This window comes from Rhinatrema bivittatum, chromosome 5 (genome assembly GCF_901001135.1).
Source record: "Rhinatrema bivittatum chromosome 5, aRhiBiv1.1, whole genome shotgun sequence".
Lineage (NCBI taxonomy): Eukaryota > Metazoa > Chordata > Amphibia > Gymnophiona > Rhinatrematidae > Rhinatrema > Rhinatrema bivittatum.
Genome location: NC_042619.1, coordinates 187,793,979 through 187,819,539, shown reverse-complemented (window position 1 = coordinate 187,819,539; position 25,561 = coordinate 187,793,979).

Sequence of the window (25,561 nt, the reverse complement as noted above, 5' to 3'; positions counted from 1 at the left end):
AACAGCAAACGGAATTTGAAAGAAGTCATTTAGAGGAAAGTAAAAAATAACCTAAAACCTAAATGATAAAAGTTCTTATCCGAGAGTGAGGAAACTACAAATGAAAATCAACACATATCATCAACATCCTTAAAGAAAGAGAGTCAGTAACAAAAGGAGGGCAATGCATTCTAAGTGATTACTACAGAAATGCTTATCTGATAAAGTAATTCAAGAGTAATTGAAAAACTGAGCATACCTGGAGAGAGAATCTGCATCCAAAAGTACAGAGATATTACTTTTAAAAGGAGATGCTTTTTCAAACTTTTGAAACTATTAATTGGTTAAACTATTTCAAGTGATGTAAATTATAACCTATTTATGAAGGTATGTTCTATTTAAAAGTTTTAATTAGAAAATGATCTACACAATATTTCACACCTCTATGACCATTTGTTTGCTTGAATTTTAAAATGTATATATTGCCAGCTTAATTATACTCCAAAGTAAACTAAATTTGATAAGAAATCTGATAACATCTTAGCCTAGTGTGTTCCATAATTTTCATTCACATACTTGTATTTAAAATCTTTTAGTTAATTTTCATTATTTTTTATACCTCTGCTTCTTCCTAACAATAAGATAGTGGGCTTGATGGACCCTTGGTCTGACCCATTATGGTGGTACTTATGTTATTTCTGTTGTACAGATTATTGGTGAAAACTCACTAACGATTATGTCCAGTTGTGGTGGATATGATTTGGAAAAATATAGATTAGCTGAGATGAGTTAGGAAAGCAGTTCAGGCCCTGTACCAATTGATGTATGACATGAGACTTAAAGATCTAAATATGTATACACTGAGAAAAGGAGACACAGTGGAGGTATGATAGAAACATTCAAATACATGGAATGTTTTAATAAAGCACAAGAAGCAAACTTTTTTTTTAATGGAAAAGAAGTTCTAGAAATAAAGATCATGATATGAGATCCAAGGGGTAGATTCAGTAGAAATGTCAAGAAATATTTTTTCATAGAAAGTATGGTCAATGCATAAAATATCCTCCCAGAATAGGTGGTGAAGGCTAAAATGGTAACCTCTTCTAGAAGGCATGGAATAAGCAGAGAGGATCCTTAACTGGAGCATCTGCCTCTTATTCGATACCTGCTGAATGGGATAATTGGGAAGTAGTATTTCAGCCCCTTCTTAGTGACAGTGTTTTTATTTTTATGATATAAAGATAGAATATGGTAGATCTAGTTGACCCAAGATTAAAATACCCTACTAGAATTATTTGACATTGAGTGTTGGGGTTGCCAGAATGAATGGAAAAGTTGGATTTAAGAAATGATAGAAATACTAGTGAAAAATGCAAGCAAGTCTGCAGCCAGTTCAAGGTGACAGATGCAATGGCAAAATTAACTAGCAGCTAGTTCTGTCTGGAAGGCTGCAGGGCACAGTAATAATTAGAAGTACTAAGTTGAAACAACCGCAATACAAGAACAAATCAAGACGAGTGGAGGGAGGAAAAAATAAATCAAATTAACAGAAAGGTCTTTATTTTTGTTTGTTTGATAGCAATTTTCTCCTTTTAGTTAGTGGCAAAAGTTTTTTTTTTTTAAACATTTATACAAAAAAGGGCTGATTTTCTGTTTGTTTTTGATTTGTTTATAACCAGAAGTACTCGCAGAAACTCATGAAATAAGATCATCTGGGAGGCTATGTAGGGAACTAGGAGGCTTGATATTTGGGCAACAGAAGCAATAATATTGGTAGATATTTACATTATGCAACAATGAAAGAACTGAAATAGCAACTGGGTCAGTCTGGTAGGCTGCAACTGCAGTGAAACCTAGAAGTCCTGGTGGAAATACAAGCACTCACATAGCCTGGACTGTCTGGCAGGCTAAGCATTATTGGTATCGTTGACTGGATCAGTTATCACATTTGTGATAGTGGGTTATCATACAGAAAGGCCATCGGCAGGGGAAGATTGTAGGAAAATGTCAGCCCAGAGGATTTTTTTCAAAACAGGCCCACTCATGTGCTGTGCAGCACGTGCTTCAGTAGTTCCTAAAAGCACACCAAGTCAGTCATTGAGTGGTACCATTGCATCACCTGGAGCCTGGCAGAACTGATAGAAAACAACCTCCCAACATAAATGACCCAGGGGGTGAACAAACTGAGCTGCAGTCCCACTTCCATCCATGCAATCTCTCTCCCCCCACTCCAAGTTTGGTTAAATCTCTCAAATGTCCTGGATTCCTGGTCTGGTCTTTTGCCTATCAATCACTTCTTGAACCAATTTCCCAGTAATCAGACAACCATACTGCTAGCCAGTGGCTCCAACACACATAAACAGACACAGACAAAGACAAACACATTTGCTGTGCTTATTCAGTGACTACTACCTGCTCCAGCCCTGCTGCATCATTATGTAAAAGTTGATGCTTGTTGCCGCCCTTCCTCAGCCTCCAGCAGCAGCCCATTCCTTTTCCCATTCTCACCCCTTCTTGAACCCTCACATTTGAGGAGACTCACTGGATCCATAGCAAAGTGCCCCGTTCAGAGCCTAGTCATTTCAGACAGAAGCTGCACTAGCACTGCACAGGTACTCAGGCATAGCGCAACCAGATGTGGATACCATGCATTTGCACAGGGCAGCACACCGGGGGGGGGGGGGGGGGGATGGTGGGATGGCGGCAGCAGGAGAGACTGTGGAGCTGCCTGCAGAGCCTAACCCACCAGTGGCCGAAGAAGTAAGAGAGGCTGCCGGCCACTGGTGCTCAACCTGCCGGTGGCTGAAAATGAGAGACCCATCTTTTCCATTTCTTTGTGTGCATGTGCAAGCACACACGCAAGCTTCCAATCCCCGCCCCCAACAGGAAGGTCAGTAGACCATGGTGGAGTTCATCTCACCATGGCCCGAAAACAACAAGATGCCTGTGGGGCTGGGGTGGAGATCATCCAACCATGGCCTGAAGACAACAGAAGGTCAGCAGAGCAATAATGGAGGCCATTCCACTATGGCCAGATGATAACAGGAGGCCCTCAAACCATGGTGGAGCTCATCCCATTATGGCCCGATGACAACAGGAGGTCTGTCAGGCAGTAGTGGAGCTCATCCCACCATAGTCCAATGACAACAAGAGGTCATATGTGTATGTGTGTGAGCTTGTATGTGTGTGTGTAAGTGAGAGCCTGTGTGTGTCTGAGAGCCTGTATGTGGATATACATGTGTGTGTGTTTGTCTGAGAGCCCATTTTGTGTGTGTTTGTCTGTGGATATACATGTGTGTGTGTTTGTGTGAGAGCCCATTTTGTGTGTGTTTGTCTGTGTCACAGCCTGTGTGTGTGTGTGTGTGTGCTGTGTGTCTGTGTGTGAGCCTATTTGTGTTTGTGCCTGTGTGAGATCCTAGGTGCCTGTTAATGTGTCTGTGTGAGAACTTGTGTGTTTGTGTATGTTAGTGTGCTTGAGAGAGCCCATGTATCACATATATGTTTTCACAGACACGTACATACACACATACACACACACACATATAGGGGTAGATATTTAAAAAGTACGCATGTGCATACTTTTGTTCTCGCAACCGGCACAAACAAAAGTACGATGGATTTTATAAGATACGTGCGTAGCCGCGCGTATCTTATAAAATACGTGGTCGGCGTGCGCAAGGCTGCGCAAAATCAGCAGCCTGCACGCGCCAAGCCGCACAGCCTGCCTCCGTTCCCTCCGAGGCCGCTCCAAAATCGGAGCGGCCTCGGAGGGAACTTTCCTTCTGTGTCCCTCCACCTTCCCCTCCCTTTCCCTATCTAACCCACCCCCAGCCCTACCTAAATCCCCCCCCTACCTTTGTTGTGCAAGTTACGCCTGCTTGCGCGCGCCACCTCGCCATCCCCCGGCACAGGCCACAGTGCCGGGGGACTCGGGACCACGCTCCCGGCTCACCCCCGAACCGTCACCACACCCCCGGACCCGCCTCGGACTGCCCCCTGACCCCCAGACGTGCCCTGGACACACCCCCCAGACACGCCCCTCCCGCCCCTTTTATGAAGCTCTGGGACTTACGCGCGTCCCAGGGCTTTGCGCGTGCCGGTGGCCTATGCAAAATAGGCGCGCTGGCGCAGGGCTTTTAAAATCTACCCCATAATGTATCTATGAGGGAGAGGGAGCTTGTGTATGTTAGAGAAAGGGAATGTGTGAGAGAATGTGTTATTGTGTGTGTGAGTGAGAGAGAAGATAACATTTGTGTGACCCTACCTCCACCAATCCACGACAATCTCAGGGTGACTGGAAATCAGAAGATTACAGCTTTGGAGAGCAGAAGATGTTTTAATCCTTATTAGTTTTAATTATGGGTATAATTTGATGATTCTGTTTTTTCTAAATATTTAATTTTTTGGGGGGGGAATTAGAGCATCTTATAATTTATTGGATTTTTTATTCATCAGTTGTTTTGAAATATTTAATTGCTGTTTGGGAAATTTTGGATATTCTATTAATTAACCAGTTTGAAATATTTATTCTTTTTATGAATATGACTTTATTATTATGATTGCTGTTTTATATTTCTTGATTTTATTATTTAAAGTTTTAAGAAGAATGGTAATGTTTCTGTTTCTCCACTTTTGCACTGCATATAGAGGCTGGCTTGTTATGGGTTTCATTTCAGTTCTTCTCAGCACATTTCTGTTTATACTTTTTGATCTCGTTATTCTGTATTTGTTGAGGGTCTGTCTGTGTTCTGCATATGTGACCAAGGTGAGGTGTTTAGGTGAGGTATTTTGCTGGCATGTAATTTCTGTATTGGAACCTATATGCAGATACTAGAGCATACTTTGCTGCACTTGTGGTGTTAATACTTGTATTGGAACCTATAACAGCCTGGATTCCTAATAAGAGTTTTAGAGGTGTTCTAGGGCCTGGTGTAATATATGCAATGTTGCCTTTTCAAAGATAAGATTATTAGTGTTGTTTTGGTATGGGAAGTTTAATATATTGTTATAGTAATTCTATTTATTCATGGCTTTCTGAGGGCCAAGCTCACCCCCAATATATATTTCAAACAGTTTAATTCCATAGGAGTTCCAAGTATCATTTTTGCAGAGTTTTCTGTTTGGTACATCAGGAATGCTTGTATATAATATGGATGCTTTAAATATTATTATTGCCTCAGAAGACTGTACTTTTGAAAGTTCTTTTTAATGTAAAATTGGTTATAAATGCATAATTTAATTGTGTGTGTCTGTAAAGGGTGTAAGACTCTGTGTGTGTGTGTGTGTGTGTGTGTGTGTGTGTGTATGTGTGTGTGTGTGCGTGCAAGGCTGTAAGGTTTGCTTAGGGTACCTAAAACTCTTCCATATCCATGGGTTCTGAAGTGGGTGGGGGGCATGTCAGTTTTAAAAAATATAGATTGCAAGACAGATCTGGGCTTTATTTGATGGGTCCAAGACAGACTCTGAATTAATTTTTCACACATAGTGAAAAAGCTAGCACTGGCTCTGCAGGTACTTCCCTCTGGTTCACCCCCTCTCTATCTATTATAGTAACTTGTCTCTACTTCTCAGGACATCCTCCAACTCCAGCCAATTCTCATTAACTGTTTGCTACACAGAGTCCGCTGATTTTATGGTTCCATAGGCAAGTGTTTCCCAACTTTTTCGCACCTAAAGCAAACTTACAATAACAAAAATATTATGTGACACACCAACCTCCACAGAGGAGACAGTGCAGCAATAGAGAGGACCTATGTGGCCAAAAGGGCTAGGGAAGGACTGAAAGCTCCACCAGCCTCTCTTCCAAAACAGAAGAGAGGGAGCAAAGACAACCTGCCACAATATATCATCTCCCAAGGAAGAAGGGAGAAATTGGTGCAGTGTGAGCAGCGGGCTCAGTTAGTTACATTGGCTGCCACATGTGACTGGCAGAGCTCCTTTGCTGTTGCTCTCAGCACTCAAAATGAATCACATCCAGTGCTCAATGCCTGGGAATAAGACAGATGCTACAAGGACTCAGACAGGGAAGATGAGGAGGGGCTGTGTGTACTGTGTGTGCTGCACAAAGTGGACCACATTTTCGAACCTAATGGTGGGTGTAGATTTGTGCGCGCAACCTGGTGTGCACAAATCTATGCCCAATTTTATAACATGTGCGCACAGCCATGGGGTCCAACGGAACCCCCGTTGGACCCCCAGGGACATTTGGCCAGCTTGGGGGGGGGCCTCCTGACCCCCACAAGACTTGCCAAAAGTCCAGTGGGGGTCTGGGAGCGACCTCCTGAACGCCGGCCGTCCGATGCCAGTACTCAAAATGGCGCCAATCGCCTTTGCCCTCACTATGTCACAGGTACCGACGGTCGGCCCCTGTGACATAGTGAGGGCAAATCACCTGGAGTGGATGATATATACCCCAGGGGTCTGAAAGAAGTAAAACATTAAATTTTAGACCCATTACTATTTTACTATTGTTAAAATTATCCATTGTACCTGAAGACTGCAGGGTGAATAATGTAACCCCAAAATAAAGGGCTCCATGGATGATCCAGAAACAATAGACTAGTGAGACTGACTTCAGTACCGGAAAAAAGCATGTAAACATTTGTAATTAACAAAATCACAGAACGCATACATAGACATAGTTTAATGGGACACAGCCAGCATGGATTTACCCAAGGAAAGTCTTGCCTCATGAATCTGCTATATTTTTTGAAGGGGTTAATAAACATGAATAAAGGTGAGTTGGTAATGTAGTGTTTCAGCATTTTGAGAAGGCATTTGACAGAGTATCTCATGAAAGGCTTCTAAGAAAATTATAAAGTCATGGGGATAGGAGGCAATGTCCTTTTGTGGACTGTGAACTAGTTAAAAAACAGAGAGTAGGATTAAATGAGCATTTTTCAGTGGAAAAAGGTGAAGAGTTCCTCAGTACTTGTACTGGTGCTTTTAATATGTTTATAAATGATCTGGAAAGGGGTATAAAGAGTGAGGTGATCAAATTTGCCGATGGCATAAAATTATTCAGTTAAATCACAAGCAGATTGTGATAAATTGCAAGAGGACTTTGCAAGACTGGAAGATTGGACGTCCAAATGGCAGATGAAATTTAATGTGGACATTGTGTTCTTTTAAATGTTTGTTTAAAGTCAGAAACAATTTATTAGAAAAGATTATGGAATATGTTGTTTTGCACACACATAAAAGTGAGAGTTCTGCATATAGGGAAACATAGCACATGCTGTAGTTATACAATGTTAGAATTCATACTAGGGATGTGAATCGTGTCCTCGATCGTCTTAACGATCAATTTCGGCTGGGAGGGGGAGGGAATCGTATTGTTGCCATTTGGGGGGGTAAAATATCGTGAAAAATCGTTAAAAATCGTGAAAAATCGAAAAATCGAAAAATCGAAAAACCGGCACATTAAAACCCCCTAAAACCCACCCCCGACCCTTTAAATTAAATCCCCCACCCTCCCAAACCCCCCCCCAAATAACTTAAATAACCTGCGGGTCCAGCGGCGGTCCGGAACGGCAGCGGTCCGGAACGGGCTCCTGCTCTGAATCTTGTTGTCTTCAGCCGGCGCCATTTTCCAAAATGGCGCCGAAAAATGGCGGCGGCCATAGACGAAAAAGATTGGATGGCAGGAGGTCCTTCCGGACCCCCGCTGGACTTTTGGCAAGTCTCGTGGGGGTCAGGAGGCCCCCCACAAGCTGGCCAAAAGTTCCTGGAGGTCCAGCGGGGGTCAGGGAGCGATTTCCTGCCGCGAATCGTTTTCGTACGGAAAATGGCTCCGGCCATACGCGTATGGCCGGCGCCATTTTCCGTACGGAAAATGGCGCCGGCAGGAGATCGACTGCAGGAGGTCGTTCAGCGAGGCGCCGGAACCCTCGCTGAACGACCTCCTGCAGTCGATCTCCTGCCGGCGCCATTTTCCGTACGAAAACGATTCGCGGCGGGAAATCGCTCCCTGACCCCTGCTGGACCTCCAGGCACTTTTGGCCAGCTTGTGGGGGGCCTCCTGACCCCCACGAGACTTGCCAAAAGTCCAGCGGGGGTCCAGAAGGACCTCCTGCCGTCCAATCTTTTTCGTCTATGGCCGCCGCCATTTTTCGGCGCCATTTTGGAAAATGGCGCCGGCTGAAGACGACAAGATTCAGAGCAGGAGCCCGTTCCGGACCGCTGCCGTTCCGGACCGCCGCTGGACCCGCAGGTTATTTAAGTTATTTGGGGGGGGTTCGGGAGGGTGGGGGATTTAATTTAAAGGGTCGGGGGTGGGTTTTAGGGGGTTTTAGTGTGCCGGCTCACGATTCTAACGATTTATAACGATAAATCATTAGAATCTGTATTGTATTGTGTTCCATAACGGTTTAAGACGATATTAAAATTATCGGACGATAATTTTAATCGTCCTAAAACGATTCACATCCCTAATTCATACTAAGAGTTCTTACCCAGGAAAAGGATCTAGGTGTCATAATAGATAATACATTAAAATCATCATCACAGTGTGCTGAGGCAGTCAAAAAAGCAAACAGACTGGAAAGGAATGGTGATTAAAACGGAGAATGTATTAATGTTTCTGTATTGCTCCATGGTGAGACAGCACCTTGAGTACTGTGTGCAATTATTGTTGATACATCTTAAGATGTATCAACAATAAGATGTAGTTGCACTGGAGAAGGTACAGAGAAGGGCAATCAGAACAATAAAGGGGATGGAATAGCTCCCCTATGTGGAAAGGCTAAAGAGGTGAGGGTTATTCAGCTTGGAGAAGAGAGTGCTGAGGGGAGATATAATAAAGGTCTATCAAATTATGAAAGGACTTGAATGGGTAAATGTGAAACAATTATTTACTCTTTCAGATAACTCAAGGACTAGGGGTACTTCATGATGTTAGCAAATATCTCATTTAAAACAAATTAAAGAAATTATTTTTCACTCAACACACAATTAAGCTCTGTAATTCATTGCCAGAGGATGAGGTTAAGGTAGTTAGTGTAACTGGGTTTAGAAAAGGTTTGGACAAGTTCCAGGAGGAGAAGTCCATAAGCTTCTATTAATTAAGTTGACTTAGGGGAATTGCCACTGCATATTACTGGCATTAGTTTCATGGTATCTATTTAATGTTTGAGTACTTGCAGGTACTTGCAGGTACTTGTAATCTAGATTGGCCACTGTTAGAAACAGGATGCTGGCCTTGATAGACCTTTGGTCTGACCCAGAATGGCAACTTCTTATGTTCTTAACCAGCTGGGATATATCCTTTGTAGGATGGACAGGAATAACTGCACTGGCTGAATGGTCCAATTGGTCATTTTTAACATCTTCTATTATGTTACTATGTAATACATTCATAGTAAATATACTGAAGGACCAGACATGTTAGGTATGATCCAAAATAGAATGCGGAATGGATAAAAAAAAATATAAATTATCCTGTATTGATTCAAGGTGTGACTGCACCTTAAATATTGTATGCTCTTCTGGTCAGCCCATCTAAAAAAAAAAAAAAAAGAGGAAGTTGAAAAGGTGCAAGGATCGACAAAAACATGATTAAAGGGAATAGAATGGCTCCCCTTTGATAAGAGGTTATGCAGGTTAGGGCTTTTCAGCTTGGAAAAAAGATGGCTGAAAGGGGGCACATGATAGAAGTTTATAAAATCATGAGTGAGATACAACAGGTAAATAAGGGATAATTAAGTACTCTTAAATAATACTACAACAAGGGGATACTCCATGAAACTGGCAACTAGCTTATTTAAAACAGACCATAGAAAATATGTTTTCATGCAGCATACTATGGAATATATTACCAGAGGATGTGGTTATTTGACTAGCATAGTGGGGTTTAAAAGAAGTTTGGACAAGTTCCTAGAGGAAAGGTACATAAAACATTATTAGCCAGAAGGACTAAAAATAGCTATTGCTATTTCTAAGAGTGAGTAACAGGAAACAGGATCGGTTGGGTACATGTGATCTGTCTGGCTACTGTTAGACTGGATGCTGGGCTCAGTGGTCCTGGGTCTGACCCAACATGACATTTTTTCTGTGTTCATGGTCTTTTAATTGTTTGTTTAATGTCAGAAACAATTTGTTAGTAAAGTTTATGGAATATGTTGCTTTGCACACATATAAAAGAGAGCTCTTACAGCGAACACTGAATACGATCTTTTGAAAACATTGTGCTCCAAAATATTAAAAAGAGTATTAAAACTATCTCAAGCCCATTCTCAGAAATGTATAATCAAATTAAATGAAGAACCCTGGTAACATAGGGACTTATATCTAGAACCTGATTACATGGCATTACCTGAAATTCAATATGCAAGTAATGCAGAAGTTGGATTAATAAGAACATAAGAACATGCCATACTGGGTCAGACCAAGGGTCCATCAAGCCCAGCATCCTGTTTCCAACAGAGGCCAATCCAGGCCAAAAGAACCTGGCAAGTACCCAAAAACTAAGTCTATTCCATGTTACTGTTGCTAGTAATAGCAGTGGCTATTTTCTAAGTCAACTTAATTAATAGCAGGTAGTGGACTTCTCCTCCAAGAACTTATCCAATCCTTTTTTAAACACAGCTATACTAACTGCACTAACCACATCCTCTGGCAACAAATTCCAGAGTTTAATTGTGCGTTGAGTAAAAAAGAACTTTCTCCGATTAGTTTTAAATGTGCCACATGCTAACTTAATGGAGTGCCCCCTAGTCTTTCTATTATCCGAAAGAGTAAATAACCGATTCACATCTACCCGTTCTACACCTCTCATGATTTTAAACACCTCTATCATATCCCCCCTTCAGCCGTCTCTTCTCCAAGCTGAAAAGTCCTAACCTCTTTAGTCTTTCCTCATAGGGGAACTGTTCCATTCCCCTTATCATTTTGGTAGCCCTTCTCTGTACCTTCTCCATCACAATTATATCTTTTTTGAGATGCGGCGACCGGAATTGTACACAGTATTCAAGGTGCAGTCTCACCATGGAGCGATACAGAGGCATTATGACATTTTCCGTTTTATTCACCATTCCCTTTCTAATAATTCCCAACATTCTGTTTGCTTTTTTGACTACTGCAGCACACTGACCCGACAATTTCAATGTGTTATCCACTATGATGCTTAGATCTCTTTCTTGGGTTGTAGCACCTAATATGGAACCTAACATTGTGTAACTATAGCATGGGTTATTTTTCCCTATATGCATCACCTTGCACTAATCCACATTAAATTTCATCTGCTATTTTGATGCCCAATTTTCCAGTCTCACAAGGTCTTTCTGCAATTTATCACAATCTGCTTGTGATTTAACTACTCTGAACAATTTTGTATCATCTGAAAATTTGATTATCTCACTTGTCGTATTTCTTTCCAGATCATTTATAAATATATTGAAAAGTAAGGGTCCCAAAACAGATCCCTGAGGCACTCCACTGTCCACTCCCTTCCACTGCGAAAATTGTCAATTTAATCCTACTCTCTGTTTCCTGTCTTTTAGCCAGTTTGTAATCCACGAAAGGACATCGCCACCTATCCCATGACGTTTTACTTTTCCTATTTATTTATTTATTTATTTAAGAGTTTTTTATATACTGGGGCACATTAAAAACATCACCCCGGTTCACAATGTAACGTAACGTAGCAACAGGCTTTACAATAATTTAGAATAGATAAACATAGGTAAACATTATTTAGATTTACAATAAATTAGAATAGATAAACAAAGTGACAACTATTCAATTTGAAACAGGTGGTTTATCAGGTGGTTACATGATAAACTCATAAGGAGAGTAGAAGAAAATAGAAGTCTCTCATGATGAATTTTGTCAAACGCCTTCTGAAAATCCAAGTATACTACATCTACCGGTTCACCTTTATCCACATGTTTATTAACTTCTTCAAAAATGCCATAGAAGTTCTCTCTTCAACTTTTTCTTGTGGTATTTCAGCTCTGGTATATTTTTTTTGACCTGGCTGTTTCCTTTGTGCCCCTAGAACCACAGCTGGAATCTGGCATGATGAGCCATCATTCACAATATCCCAGGGGTGTTTCTCCCATAGTGTATCCCCCAACTAACTTAGTCCAGTTATTGCAACAAAAATCCAGGGCTCCTTCCAGAACCCTGCAATCATGGGCCCTACATCTAGACACTACCTCACCACTACCTTCTTTTGGCCAATGCTGGGGATGCTGCGGAGGCTGTGAACAGCCTCCGCAGCATCCCCAGCATTGGCCAAAAGAAGGTTGGGGATGTTGCAGAGACAGCTTCCATAAGAATCAAACTCAGGTCCCTCCACAAAGCAGTGCACATCTCTGAGCCACTGGGGCAACCCCTCTTGCTGCATTCTGCGGTCAACCTCTTTGCTTTGAAATGTTGAAGTCTCTGCATATATTTAGAAGATATGACATAGAATGAGCAAGAAAGTGAGGAAAGGACAAAATTGGTCTGACAGTGAGAAAAGAAGACAGCAAAGACTTATCAACTAGCTGGAGGGAGATACCTGTTAGCCTCATCTTGCTACTTTGCACTTTCTGCTCAGCTGGAAACCTGTCTTCATTTTTTCATATTTGTTATGCTCTCACTCTCCTCTCCTTCATTGCAGTGACAGTTCTCTGACAATATTAGGAGCTCGTACATGTGTGATTTTAAAAAGCAAAGAGAATGTCAAATCTTGAAAGATGGCTTGGGCCCCCTTTTTCTAAACCTACAGTAACTACAGCTTTTAGATGGAGATGTCAGAGCTTGAGACTGAGAATCCGCAAGATCTCATTAAGGCAGAACATGCTTTCTATAGACTGCTACTACGGACAAAAATGGTGGAGGTTGAATGATGATGATGATTATGGTTATAATAATGACATAGCTTGTACAACAGGCAGCTATTCCCTGTCTTACTGTGAGGGGTAAGAGCAAGATTTATCTTCAGCAGCAAATTATTTATCTATCTATTTATTTATTTATTTGTTTGTTTGTTTTAAAAATAAAATATGTTGCATTTTTCAAGGGTCTGAACAGCTTCCAGATAAAACATTCATATATTGAATTCTAGAAAGAAAAACTGAAGATGATCTGATATCTAGAGAATTTTCAGCTTTGAGACTCAAATCTAGTAATGTGCTGTTCATTTGATAGATCTTGCAGCAATGATTTTAAAAGAGATTTTCTTTTTTTTTTTTAATTTTACACTATCATGATACTGTGATACCTGAATGAAGATCATACCCAGTGAAGGTCATTGTCCTAATATCACTCACTCTGTTTTTCCAAGAAATGGATATATCAGTATCCTTACAACAAGCAGCTGCAACAACAAAAGAATAGCAGAGTCTTCTTTGGCATTACTACCTTTGAAACCATGGCAGTCATTCCCTTCCCAAATTAATATTACTATTTTTGCTACACATGACATAAAAACATTCTCTGAGTTTTGTGGTGTGTGTGTGTGTGTGTGTATATATGTGTGTGTTTGAGTATGTGTGCACATTCATACTTCAAGAAAATGCTAACTTTAGCACCAGGCATACAGGGTCCATGCCCTGAGATGAACCATTAAAGCCATGAGTTTCAACTGTATACCTGAGAGGCAGCAGTGGCAGCAACAAAGGCAACACAGCAGAGGGAGAGGCTGCAAGTGGTTTTAAGCCACTCCCACCAGTCGAGCAGATGCAGACCTGCACATGCATTGCTTGAAATGGCATCATTACATTTACAGGCTTAGCATCTTATCCTTTTGGTAAAATCATGATTACAACAAAGAACATAGAAAGCGGAAGTGGCACCACCAATAGCTATAGTAAAGCTCTAATACTATATGATGCCTCAGAAAAGGCCCCAGACGCTCCATGTTGAAAACGTGCACTCAAGGGACAGCCTAAGGGCAAGGTAGCAGATTTCAGCAAGAAGGCAGCAGGACTAGGACCAAAGAGTGCAGCATGGAGACAGGAGGCCCAGAAGAAGACACAGTAGCATAGAGGCAGGAGGCCCAGGAGAAGACATAGAAGCATGGAGGCAGCAGCAGCATGAGCTGAAATGTAAAGAAACATCAGCATCTGGAACAGGAGATGAGACATGATGAGAAGTGGGAGCAGCTGGACTGTGACTGGAGGCCGCATCAAAGGGGATGGAATACAGACAGAGCATAAAGGAGGGCTTTAGAGTTAGGCTGTTGGACCACAAGGGCTGACAGTAGATCATCCCTTCTGTTTGCTGGCAAAGGAACTAAGTAGTGAGGGTGGGCCAAGCAGGCTTCTTCCATCTAGCCAGCACAGGAACTCTGTAGTACGTAAAGGCCCAGCAGGCTGCTTCCATCTAGCCAGCACAGGTACTCATTAGTGAGGACGGGCCCAGCAGTAGGGATGTGCAGAGCAAAATTTTATGTTCATATTTCTTATGTCCGAAAGGGGGTCCCACTTGCGGCCAATATGGACATAAAAAAAATCTAATGAGTTGGGTATATGTACATATGTCGCCCATTAAAGTCAATGGGGGAAGGATTTCCAGCCTATTTTTGGCTGCAGAATTGTGGTTTTCTTATCAATTGGCCCAGGAGAGAGTTCCCTTTCCTTTGTGCAGGGAAGTACTCCCTGGAAAGGGTCCACCCCTAGAGTTGTGTGTACCCGGTGTTTACATTGGCGTCCAGTGAATATCGTTGGCGTCTAGTGAATTCCGTTGGCGTCTAGTGAATTCAGACGGTACTTAGGCACTTCAGCAGATGACAAAGGAATTGGAGGATCTCTCAGAAATAAGAATACGTGTGGGAACACAAGGTCTGGATGAACAGGCAGGCACAGCAATGGAGTTAAAACAGCAGTAGGAACACAAGGCCTGGATGAACAGGCACTTCCTTCGAGGACAGAGGTCAATCCCAGCTAGGGACACAAGGCCTGCATGAACAGGCACAGGAACTAGGTTCAACACTGGTAGCTCGCCAGCATCTTTCTGATGCATGCTAGAATATTGGCAGCGGTATGGGCATGGTCCGTCAGGTGGGTGTGCAGTAAAGCCCACCTCCACCCTCATGCTTGTTCAGGGAAGGACTCCCTGGAACGGGTCCACCCCTAGAGTTGTGTGTACCCGGTGTTTACATTGGCGTCCAGTGAATATCGTTGGCGTCTAGTGAATTCCGTTGGCGTCTAGTGAATTCAGACTGTACTTACGCACTTCAGCTGATGACAAACGAATTGGAGCCTAGGATCTCTCACAAATAAGAATACGTGTGGGAACACAAGGCCTGGATGACAGGTACATCATTCGAGGACAGAGGTCAATTCCAGCTAGGGACACAAGGCCTGCATGAACAGGCACAGCAACCAGGTTAAAACACTTGTGGGAACACAAGGCCTGGATGAACAGGCACAGCCACTGAGTTAAAACACCTGTGGGAACACAAGGCCTGGATGAACAGGCAGGCACAGCAATGGAGTTAAAACACCAGTAGGAACATGGATGAACACTGATACTCGGATAGTACAATTTTTTTTTATGGATTTATATTCTTTTTTTAAAAAGTTATAGCACTTCATTTATTTTTATATTTATTTGTCATTTTTATATACTGACATTCTTGTATTCAATGCAAATCATACTTGCTTACACTCAGTTACTGTATGTATTTCCCTATCCCCAGAGGAACACAAGGCCTGCAGGAACGGGCACAGCAACGGAGTTAAAACACTTGTGGGAACACAAGGCCGGGATGAAGAGGCGCAGCAGTCGAGCACAGAGGTCGATCCCAGCTAGGGACACAAGGCCTGGATGAAGAGGCACATCATTCGAGGACAGAGTTCAATCACAGCTAGGGACACAAGCCGCGGAGGAAAAGACACTAACCAGGATCCTCCAAGCCCTCATTTTCTCCAAATTAGACTACTGCAACTCTACATTTCTTGGACTCCCTTCCTCATACACAAAACCACTCCAAATGGTTCAAAACGCAGCAGCCCGTCTACTAACAAACACTAGGAAAAGAGACCACATTTCCCCAGTCCTAAAAGACCTCCACTGGTTACCAATTCAGTTCAGAGTCATTTACAAATCCATCACCTTGATATACAAAATCTTTCACCAACACACCATAATCGACCTACAAATTCCTCTCCGTTTATACAAATGCACAAGACCGACCAGGGAAGCCTACAGAGGATGCCTCCTTGTTCCACCCTCCAAAACCACTTATCACAGCACCTTTAGAGATTGAGCCCTTTCCACAGCAGGTCCACCGTTATGGAACTCCATCCCCCCAGATCTCAGAAATGAACCTTGCCTCCTAACCTTTCGGAAAAGACTCAAGACATGGCTTTTCAGGCAAGCCTTCCCGAACTGCACCTAACACACACCATCAATAAATTCTCAGCTCAGAAGCTGTATATATTGGACGCCATATTTGTAATGTACTCTTGTATATTTTTATATTCTACACATGTATATAATTAACCTCCTCTATCCCTCTTTATTTCTTACACTCCCAGTTCATAGCCCCAGTTAATTGTAACTGCATCTCTTCACCACGTGTATTTATGTTATAGGTTGTTTTCTTTGCACCCCTGTTTTCTGTAAAGCGACATCATGTGAACGATTTCATGAATGCCGGTATAAAAAAACCTTAAATAAATAAAATAAATAAGTAAGTACCGCAAGGGAAAGTTGAAAACAATTTTGAAGAGGGAGTTCAAGAGGGCGTGAAATTGTAAAGAGGTAAATGGGTGGGGTCCGTGCAGTCCGCCCGCAGGATTCAACCCGGCGGGTTCGGTCGGACCGGGGTTTCGGCGGATCCCCCACCCCCACCCCTTTCGCGGGGGGTGGGGGAGGGGCGGGGGAACGCCTCCCGGACGGCCCCGGCCCCGCAGGGCGCATTTCCTCCGCGGCGGTGCGCCGCGACCGGCAACGGGTCGGCTGGGAAGGCCCAGGGGGGGCAGGTGGCCCGCTGCTCCGGCGGCGCGTGTTATAGCCCCCCCTCCCGGCGTTTCCTCCTTCCCCTTTGGCAACTGTTAACTTGTCTTAACCTCATTCACTACATCTATGCAGACGATGTTCAGATTCTTATTCCCATAACAGAATCTATTAACAAACTTGGCTATTCTTACAAGCCTTCCCTGATCCTTCAAACTTTCACTAGATAAGTACAGCTACTCAGCTTTGAATATGGAACTTCGCCCCTCCAATATTCTCCTCATTTAGCTACCCTACTTATGCACTTCAGAAAATGACAAAGGAATTGGAAGATCTCTCAGAAATAATAATACGTGTGGGAACACAAGGTCTGGATGAACAGGCAGGCACAGCAATAGACTTAAAACACCAGTAGGAACACTAGGCCTGGATGAAGAGGCACATCATTCTAGGACAGAGGTCAATCCCACCTATGGACACAAGCCGCGGAGGAAAAGAAACTAACCAGGATTCCCTCCGTAACGGCGAGTGAAGAGGGAAGAGCCCAGCGCCGAATCCCCGCTCGTCCGGCGGGCGCGGGAAATGTGGCGTACGGAAGATCGCCTCTCTGGCGCCGCTCAGGGGCCCAAGTCCTTCTCATCGAGCCTCAGCCCGCGGACGGTGTTAGGCCGGTAGCGGCCCCCGGTGCTCCGGGACCGGGTTTTCTCGTAGTCTGTTTGTTTGGGAATGCAGGCCAAAGTGGGTGGTAAACTCCATCTAAGGGTAAATACCGGCTCCGGCGCGTGTTATTGCCCCCCCCCCCCCCCCGGCAGCAGCTTCGCCGTTTCCCCCGGACAAGGGTCCACCTCCAAGTTCAACAATTTCTTACTCTTTACTTTGTCTGTCGAGGCTTGACGTCTCTAAAAGGGTTTGACCTGGAATGCTGTCCATGTCCATCCAATATCGCATACAATATAAAGTGGCATGTTTAATTCAAAATGTTGTACACGGGGAGATCTCAGAAATGAACCTCGCCTCCTAACCTTTCTGGAAAGACTCAAGACATGGCTTTTCAGGCAAGCCTTCCCGAACTCCACCTAACACGCACCATCAATAAATTCTCTGCTGAGAAGCTGTATATATTGTATATACAGGTGGCCCGCCGCTCCGGCGGCGCGTGTTATAGCCCCCCCTGGCAGCAGCTTCGCCGTTTCCCCCGCCGTTTCCTCCTTCCCCTTTGCCAACTGTTAACTAGTCTTAACCTCATTCACTACATCTATGCAGACGATGTTCAGATTCTTATTCCCATAACAGAATCTATTAACAAAGCCATCGCACTTTGGAACAACAGCTTACAAGCCATCACTAATCTCCTCAACAGTCAAAGCATGAGATCTTATTAAGAAACTGACATTATCCTCAACAAATTCTTACTCCTAGCAAAACCTCTACCAAGTAAGTACACAGGGGTCTGTATTTTCATACCCCAGTGCTTGCTGTTTGAATACCGCTCTTGCCGTACCGACCCGCAGGGACCACCTAGGGACACAAGCTGTGGAGGAAAAGAAACTAACCAGGATTCCCTCAGTAACGGCGAGTGAAGAGGGAAGAGCCCAGCGCCGAATCCCCGCCTGTCCGGCGGGCGCGGGAAATGTGGCATACGGAAGACCGCCTCCCCAGCGCCGCTCGGGGGCCCAAGTCCTTCTGATGGAGGATCAGCCCGCGGACGGTGTTAGGCCGGTAGTGGCCCCCGGCGCGCCGGGACCGGGTCTTCTCTGAGTCGGGTTCTTTGGGAAATCAGCCCAAAGCGGGTGGTAAACTCCGTGTAAGGCTGAATACTGGCACGAGACCGATGAAACAGCTAGTAGCAATCGAAATCTCTGGATTGGCGCTCGCCTGGTTCAAATTGTTGCTAACCAACAGAGGTTATAAGGTAAAAATCCAGAACAAAGAATCACCACGCCACGACTCGGCCATCGGAGTCCCACAAGGTTCCTCTTTATCCCCTAAACTCTTTAATATTTACCTCCTACCACTCTGCCGACTCCTTACCAACCTCAATTTAATACACTTTCTCTATGCTGACGACATCCAGATCCTGATCCCCATCAAAGAATCATACACAAAAACCCTCGAATACTGGGATTCCTGTCACCTAGAAATCAAAAGCCTCCTCAAAAACCTAAATCTGGTACTAAACTCCTCTAAAACTGAAGTATTACTCATAACTCCTGACAACAATCTCACAGCTTGTCTCCCAACCAACCTACAAACTACTCATGTGAGGGATCTAGGTGTGCTAATCGACAATTAACTAAACTTGAAATCCCATATCAATAAAACCACCAAAGACTGCTTCTATAAACTGCAAGTTTAAAAAAGGATAAGACCACTCTTCCACGCCAAAGACTTCAGAACCATCCTCCAAGCCCTCATTTTCTACTACTGCAACTCTACATTACTTGGACTCCATTCCTCATACACAAAACCACTCCAAATGGTTGAAAACGCAGCAGCCCGTCTACTAACAAACACTAGGAAAGGAGGCCACATTTCCCCAATCCTAAAAGACCTCCACTGGTTACCAATTCAGTTCAGAGTCATTTACAAATCCATCACCTTGATATAAGAAATCATTCACCAACACACCATAATCGACCTACAAATTCCTCTTCGTTTATTCAAATGCACAAGACCCACCAGGGAAGCCTACAGAGGATGCAATGCCGGTATAAATAAATAAAATCAATAAGTACGTAAGGGAAAGTGGAAAAAAACTTTCAAGAGCGAGTTCAAAAGGGCGGGAAAACCGTTAAGAGTTAAACGGGTGGGGTGCGTGCAGTCCGCCTGGAGGATTCAACCCGGCGGGTTCGGTGGGACCGGGGTTTCGGCGGATCCCCCACCCCTTTCGCGGGGGGGCGGGGAACGCCTCCCGGACGGCCCCGGCCCCGTCCAGGAATAAAAAAAATAAAGTAAAGCAATAAAATCAATAAGTACGTAAGGGAAAGTTGAAAACAACTTTCAAGAGCGAGTTCAAAAGGGCGGGAAACCGTTAAGAGTTAAACGGGTGGGGTGCGTGCACTCCGCCTGGAGGATTCAACCCGGCGGGTTCGGTGGGACCGGGGTTTCGGCGGATCCCCCACCCCTTTCGCGAGGGGGCGGGGAACGCCTCCCGGACGGCCCCGGCCCCGTCCAGGAATAAAAAAAATAAAGTAAAGCAATAAAATCAATAAGTACGTAAGGGAAAGTTGAAAACAACTTTCAAGAGCGAGTTCAAAAGGGCGGGAAACCGTTAAGAGTTAAACGGGTGGGGTGCGTGCAGTCCGCCGCCCCGGCCCCGTCCAGGAATAAAAAAAATAAAGGAAATCAATAAAATCAATAAGTACGTAAGGGAAAGTTGAAAACAACTTTCAAGACCGAGTTCAAAAGGGCGGGAAACCGTTAAGAGTTAAACGGGTGGGGTGCGTGCAGTCCGCGGCCCCGGCCCCGTCCAGGAATAAAAAAAATAAAGGAAATCAATAAAATCAATAAGTACGTAAGGGAAAGTTGAAAACAACTTTCAAGACCGAGTTCAAAAGGGCGGGAAACCATTAAGAGTTAAACGGGTGGGGTGCGTGCAGTCCGCGGCCCCGGCCCCGTCCAGGAATAAAAAAAATAAAGGAAATCAATAAAATCAATAAGTACGTAAGGGAAAGTTGAAAACAACTTTCAAGACCGAGTTCAAAAGGGCGGGAAACCGTTAAGAGTTAAACGGGTGGGGTGCGTGCAGTCCGCCTGGAGGATTGAACCCGGCGGGTTCGGTGGGACCGTGGTTTCGGCGGATCCCCCACCCCTTTCGCGGGGGGGGCGGGGAACGCCTCCCGGATGGCCGCAGGGCGCATTTCCTCCACGGCGGAGCGCCGCAACCGGCTCCGTGTCGGCTGGGAAGGCCCAGGGGGGGCAGGTGGCCCGCCGCTCCGGCGGCGCGTGTTATAGCCCCCCCTGGCAGCAGCTTTGCCGTTTCCCCCGCCGTTTCCCGCCTTCCCCTTTGCCAACTGTTAAGTAGTCTTAACCTCATTCACTACATCTATGCAGACGATGTTCAGATTCTTATTCCCATAACAGAATCTATTAACAAAGCCATCGCACTTTGGAACAACAGCTTACAAGCCACCACTAATCTCCTCAACAGTGTAAACCTGGTCCTCAATGCCTCTAAAACTAAACTCCTCTTCATTTCCTACAAGCAAGAAAACCTCCCATCTCAGATCCATCACAAACACCTTCTCACCCACAACCATGTGAGAGACCTGGGAGTAATTATAGACAACCGTCTTCACCTAAAGAATATGATCCAAACCACAACTATAAGATATAATATTATATCTTAATGGGCCTCGACAAAGGAAACTCTTTCCTATTGATCTTGTTAGACCTTTCCGCAGCGTTCGACACGGTCAACCACGCCATCCTCCTAAACCAGCTTTCGTCCATAGGAATCAGCGGCACCGTCCTATCCTGGTTCAAAACGTTTCTCAATTACAGAGGTTACAAAGTTAAACTCCAAAACAAGGAATCCTCAAGATTTGACTCTGTCATAGGAGTCCCTCAAGGTTCTTCATTGTCTCCGACCCTATTTAATATCTATCTTCTTCCTCTCTGCCAACTTCTTACCGACCTCAATCTAAAGTACTTCCTTTACGCAGATGATATTGAAATCATCATCCCTATCAAAGACACATACTGTAAAACTCTTGAGTACTGGGAAACATGCCACCAGAAAATCAAACAAGTAGTAAACAACCTACACCTCATCTTAAACTCATCCAAGACAGAAATCCTACTCATCTCTCCTGAAAACCATATCTCCAACACTACTCTTCCCACCAACCTACCTACCACACAAGTTAGAGAGTTAGGAGTGATAATAGACAACCGGCTAAACTTCAAGGCACATATCAACAAAACAACCAAAGACTGCTTCTATAAACTCCAGGTTCGGAAGAGGATAAGACCTCTTTTCCATGCTCAAGACTTCAGAACGATCATCGAAGCAGTCATTTTTGCGAAATTAGACTACTGCAGTTCCCTATTGCTAGGTCTGCCCTCATCCTATTCCAAACCACTACAGATGGTTCAAAATTCAGCAGCCCGATTACTAACAGGCGCAAGAAAGAGAGACCACATATCTCCCATTCTAAAAGAGTTACATTGGCTACCCGTCCACTTCCGTATCATCTATAAAGCCAGATGTGTCATCTTCAAAACTATTCATCAACGCATCTTATGCACTTTAGCTGATGACAAAGGAATCGGAAAATCTCTCAGAAATAAGAATACGCGTGGGAACACAAGGTCTGGATGAACAGGCACATCATTGGAGGACAGAGGTCAATCCCAGCTAGGGACACAAGCCGCGTAGGAAAAGAAACTAACCAGGATTCCCTCAGTAACGGCGAGTGAAGAGGGAAGAGCCCAGCGCCGAATCTCCGCCACTCCGGGTTCGGGGATCTGAACCCGACTCCCTTTCGATTGGCCCAGGGCGACGGAGGCCTTCGCCCGTCCCTTCGGAACGGCTCTCGCCTATCTCTTAGGACCGACTGACCCATGTTGAACTGCTGTTCACATGGAACCCTTCTCCACTTCGGCCTTGAAGAAGAATGCTCAGTCTGTTTAAAATAAGAAAATGAACGGACCCACTCTAAAGGACCATGCTCAGTCTGTTTAAAAGAACAAAATTAATGGACCCACTCAAGGACTATGCTCAGTCTGTTTAAAAGAACAAAATTAACGGACCCACTCTGAAGGTCAATGCTCAGTCTGTTTAAAATAGCAATATCAACAGACCCACTCTGAAGGACAATGCTCAGTCTGTTTAAAATAACAAAACGGAACTGCCCAGCTAGGGACACAAGGCCTGGAGGAACAGGCATATCATTGGAGGACAGAGGTCAATCCCGGCTAGGGACACAAGGCCGGGAGGGACAGGCAGGCACAGCAATGGAGTTAAAACACCAGTAGGAACACAATGCCTGGAGGTACAGGCAGGAACAGCAACGGAGTTAAAACACTTGTGGGAACACAAGGGCTGCACAGTAGATGCCGGTCAGGCACAGCGATTCATGTCAAGAACATGTGCTGCAGTGCTTACATTATCTTGAGCATAGGAGGCAATTGGAACTGCTGCAAGGCTCCTTTCAATAGCTTTTATTCATCTTGCCATTCACAAGGAAAATCAGGAAAGCCAAGCAATGGCAGGTTTACTTTCAAAAACACTAGCATTTCCATCAAGACCGGTGACAGCCTTGAGCGGTGAGGGCTCATGATATCCCCTGTCATTGAAAAAAACACGTTCACTGGGCACACTGGTTGGTGGACATGACAGATATCCTTCAGCCACTTTGGCTAGGTGTGGCCAGACAGTGGACTTGTGTGCCCAATATGCCAGCGGATCTGTCTGCGTGTTCTCTATCGGCTCTGAGAGATACCGTTTCACTGACAGCTCTGCTGCTGTCTCCTCCTGTGCTTGGGAGGGCTGAGAGTCACTCAATCCAGTTACTTTCTCTCTCGCCCGTTGCACAACTGATGTATCTTTATGGCCAACATGCCTTGGGCGTTCTGACGTTGAGGTGGACGCACTAATAATAGTATCTGTCACTGACACAGTCCTTCTCCTGCCAGGGCTAGCAGCAGCACAACTCTGTGACGTGCCTGCTGTTTCCACCTGTGCTTCAAGCCTAATCTGTCTCCGCCTATGGTGCTCCTGTTCACGGACCTGTGCTAACAACAGCTCCTTCACAAATGACAGACAATTGGTCTGTAGGGCGATTTTACCTTTCACACGGGGATCACAGACAGAGGCGAGCATGTATGTGCTGTCTTCTGTTAAAGGCCTTAATCTGTCTTTCACCTGCTGCTTCAAAACGTCCACACACTGCAGCACCTCAGCAGTCATTCCCTCTTGCTGTTTAATGCCTTCCAAATGGTCATCCAGGAATTTCACAATAGGGATGATGTCAGCCAAGGTGGAACTTCTGGAACTCAGCTCCTCCGTGACGTCCTTGAAGGGCTGCAGGATTTTTAACAGCTGACTCATGACTAACCAATCGTGATGCCCTAGGGGATTCTGTACACCTATGTCTATTGTACCAGAAAGTTCATGAAGGGGTGTCTGCAGCTCCAATAACCTCTCCAGCATCATAAAGGTGGAATTCCACCGGGTGGGAATGTCTTGAATGAGACGCTTCTCTGCCATATCCAAATCAGTCTGCTTTTCTCGGAGAACCTGCCCCGCCCTGACACTTCTGTGGAAGTGTGCTGCTATGTTCCTGCACTTGTGTATTAACCGACGCAAGTATTCAGTCTCCTTGTCCTTGGACTCCAAGCCCAAACCTGACTTCACTACCAGATGCAGTGTGTGTGCAAAACATTGGATGTTCTTAAACCGCCCATCGCTTATTGCCTTAACCATGTTTGCACCGTTGTCTGTGACAAAAAAGCCTGCCCGCGTTTTACTGTCTCGCTGGTGTACTTTCCAGCTCGCCAGCATCTTTCTGATGCATGCTAGAATATTGGCAGCGGTATGGGAATGGTCCGTCAGGTGGGTGTTCAGTAAAGCCCACCTCCACCCTGATGCTTGTTCAGTAATAGAGCTGCTGGCTGCCCCTGCCTCTGCCATGTCCCACCAGTGTGCTGTCAGAGAGAGGTAAGAGTGTGCAGCATTCATGGCGGTCCAGATATCGCAGGTGAAATGCACTCTTCCGTCTGCCTTTCCTAGCAGTGCTTGCACGCGACTGACACAGTGCTTGTACAGGCTGGGGATGACCTTTCTACTAAATGTGGTTCTGGAGGGGACTTTGTAATTTGGAAGTACGACCTTCAAGAAACATTTGAAACCCACATTCTCCACTAACTGCAGGGGCTGGTCATCAAGGGCAATCATTTCCCCAATGCTCCTGGTTACTACTTTTGCGGCTGCCTGCCTCCTACCCCGGGATAGCGTTACCGCACTCCACCCCATTTCCTCCATGGTGCATTGTTGCTTCTCCCACATGTCAGTGGGTTTCTGGCCTGCCGCCTGACTGCTAGAAGGGTATGAGGGCGTGGGCTGACTCTGCTGCTTTCCTACCACTGCACCCTGGTTGGAAGGGGAAGGGGTCCCCTGACGGAAAATGCTACCATCCCCAGATGGCAGTAATCTTGTTGGGTGTTGCCTCTTAATATGATACTCCATGCCAAAATTTGACAGATGTCCCAGTTGCTTGCCTCTGCTAATATCCCTGGCACAGTAATTACACCGAGCATAACGCGGGTCTTCTGTCACTTTAAAATGTGCCCAGATCGCAGATTTCTTTTGTGATCCTCCTCTCTTTCCCGCCCTGGGGGTGGATGGTGGCACTGGAGTTGAGGTACTACTGGGTGTGGGTGGTGCACCCACTGCACCCGGCGAAGCAATGCCAGCGAGGGCAACAGTCACCCTCTGTCTCCCTTCTGACAGCTCTTCCTCCTCCTCGATATCAGTGGAATGTCTCCCCTGCCGCAGATTTCTGGAGGTGGAGGCTAAAACAGGACTAACTGACAATTCTACCGAAGATTGCTCAGGTATTACATCTTCCGTTTCTGATGAGAATCCCATCCAAGAAGATTCTTCTTCTGAATCAGAAGCTAACAGTGCCAGCGCTACCTTGTCACCCGCGAAGTTTTGCAGGACACTTCTGTCCCCTGGCTGCTCTTG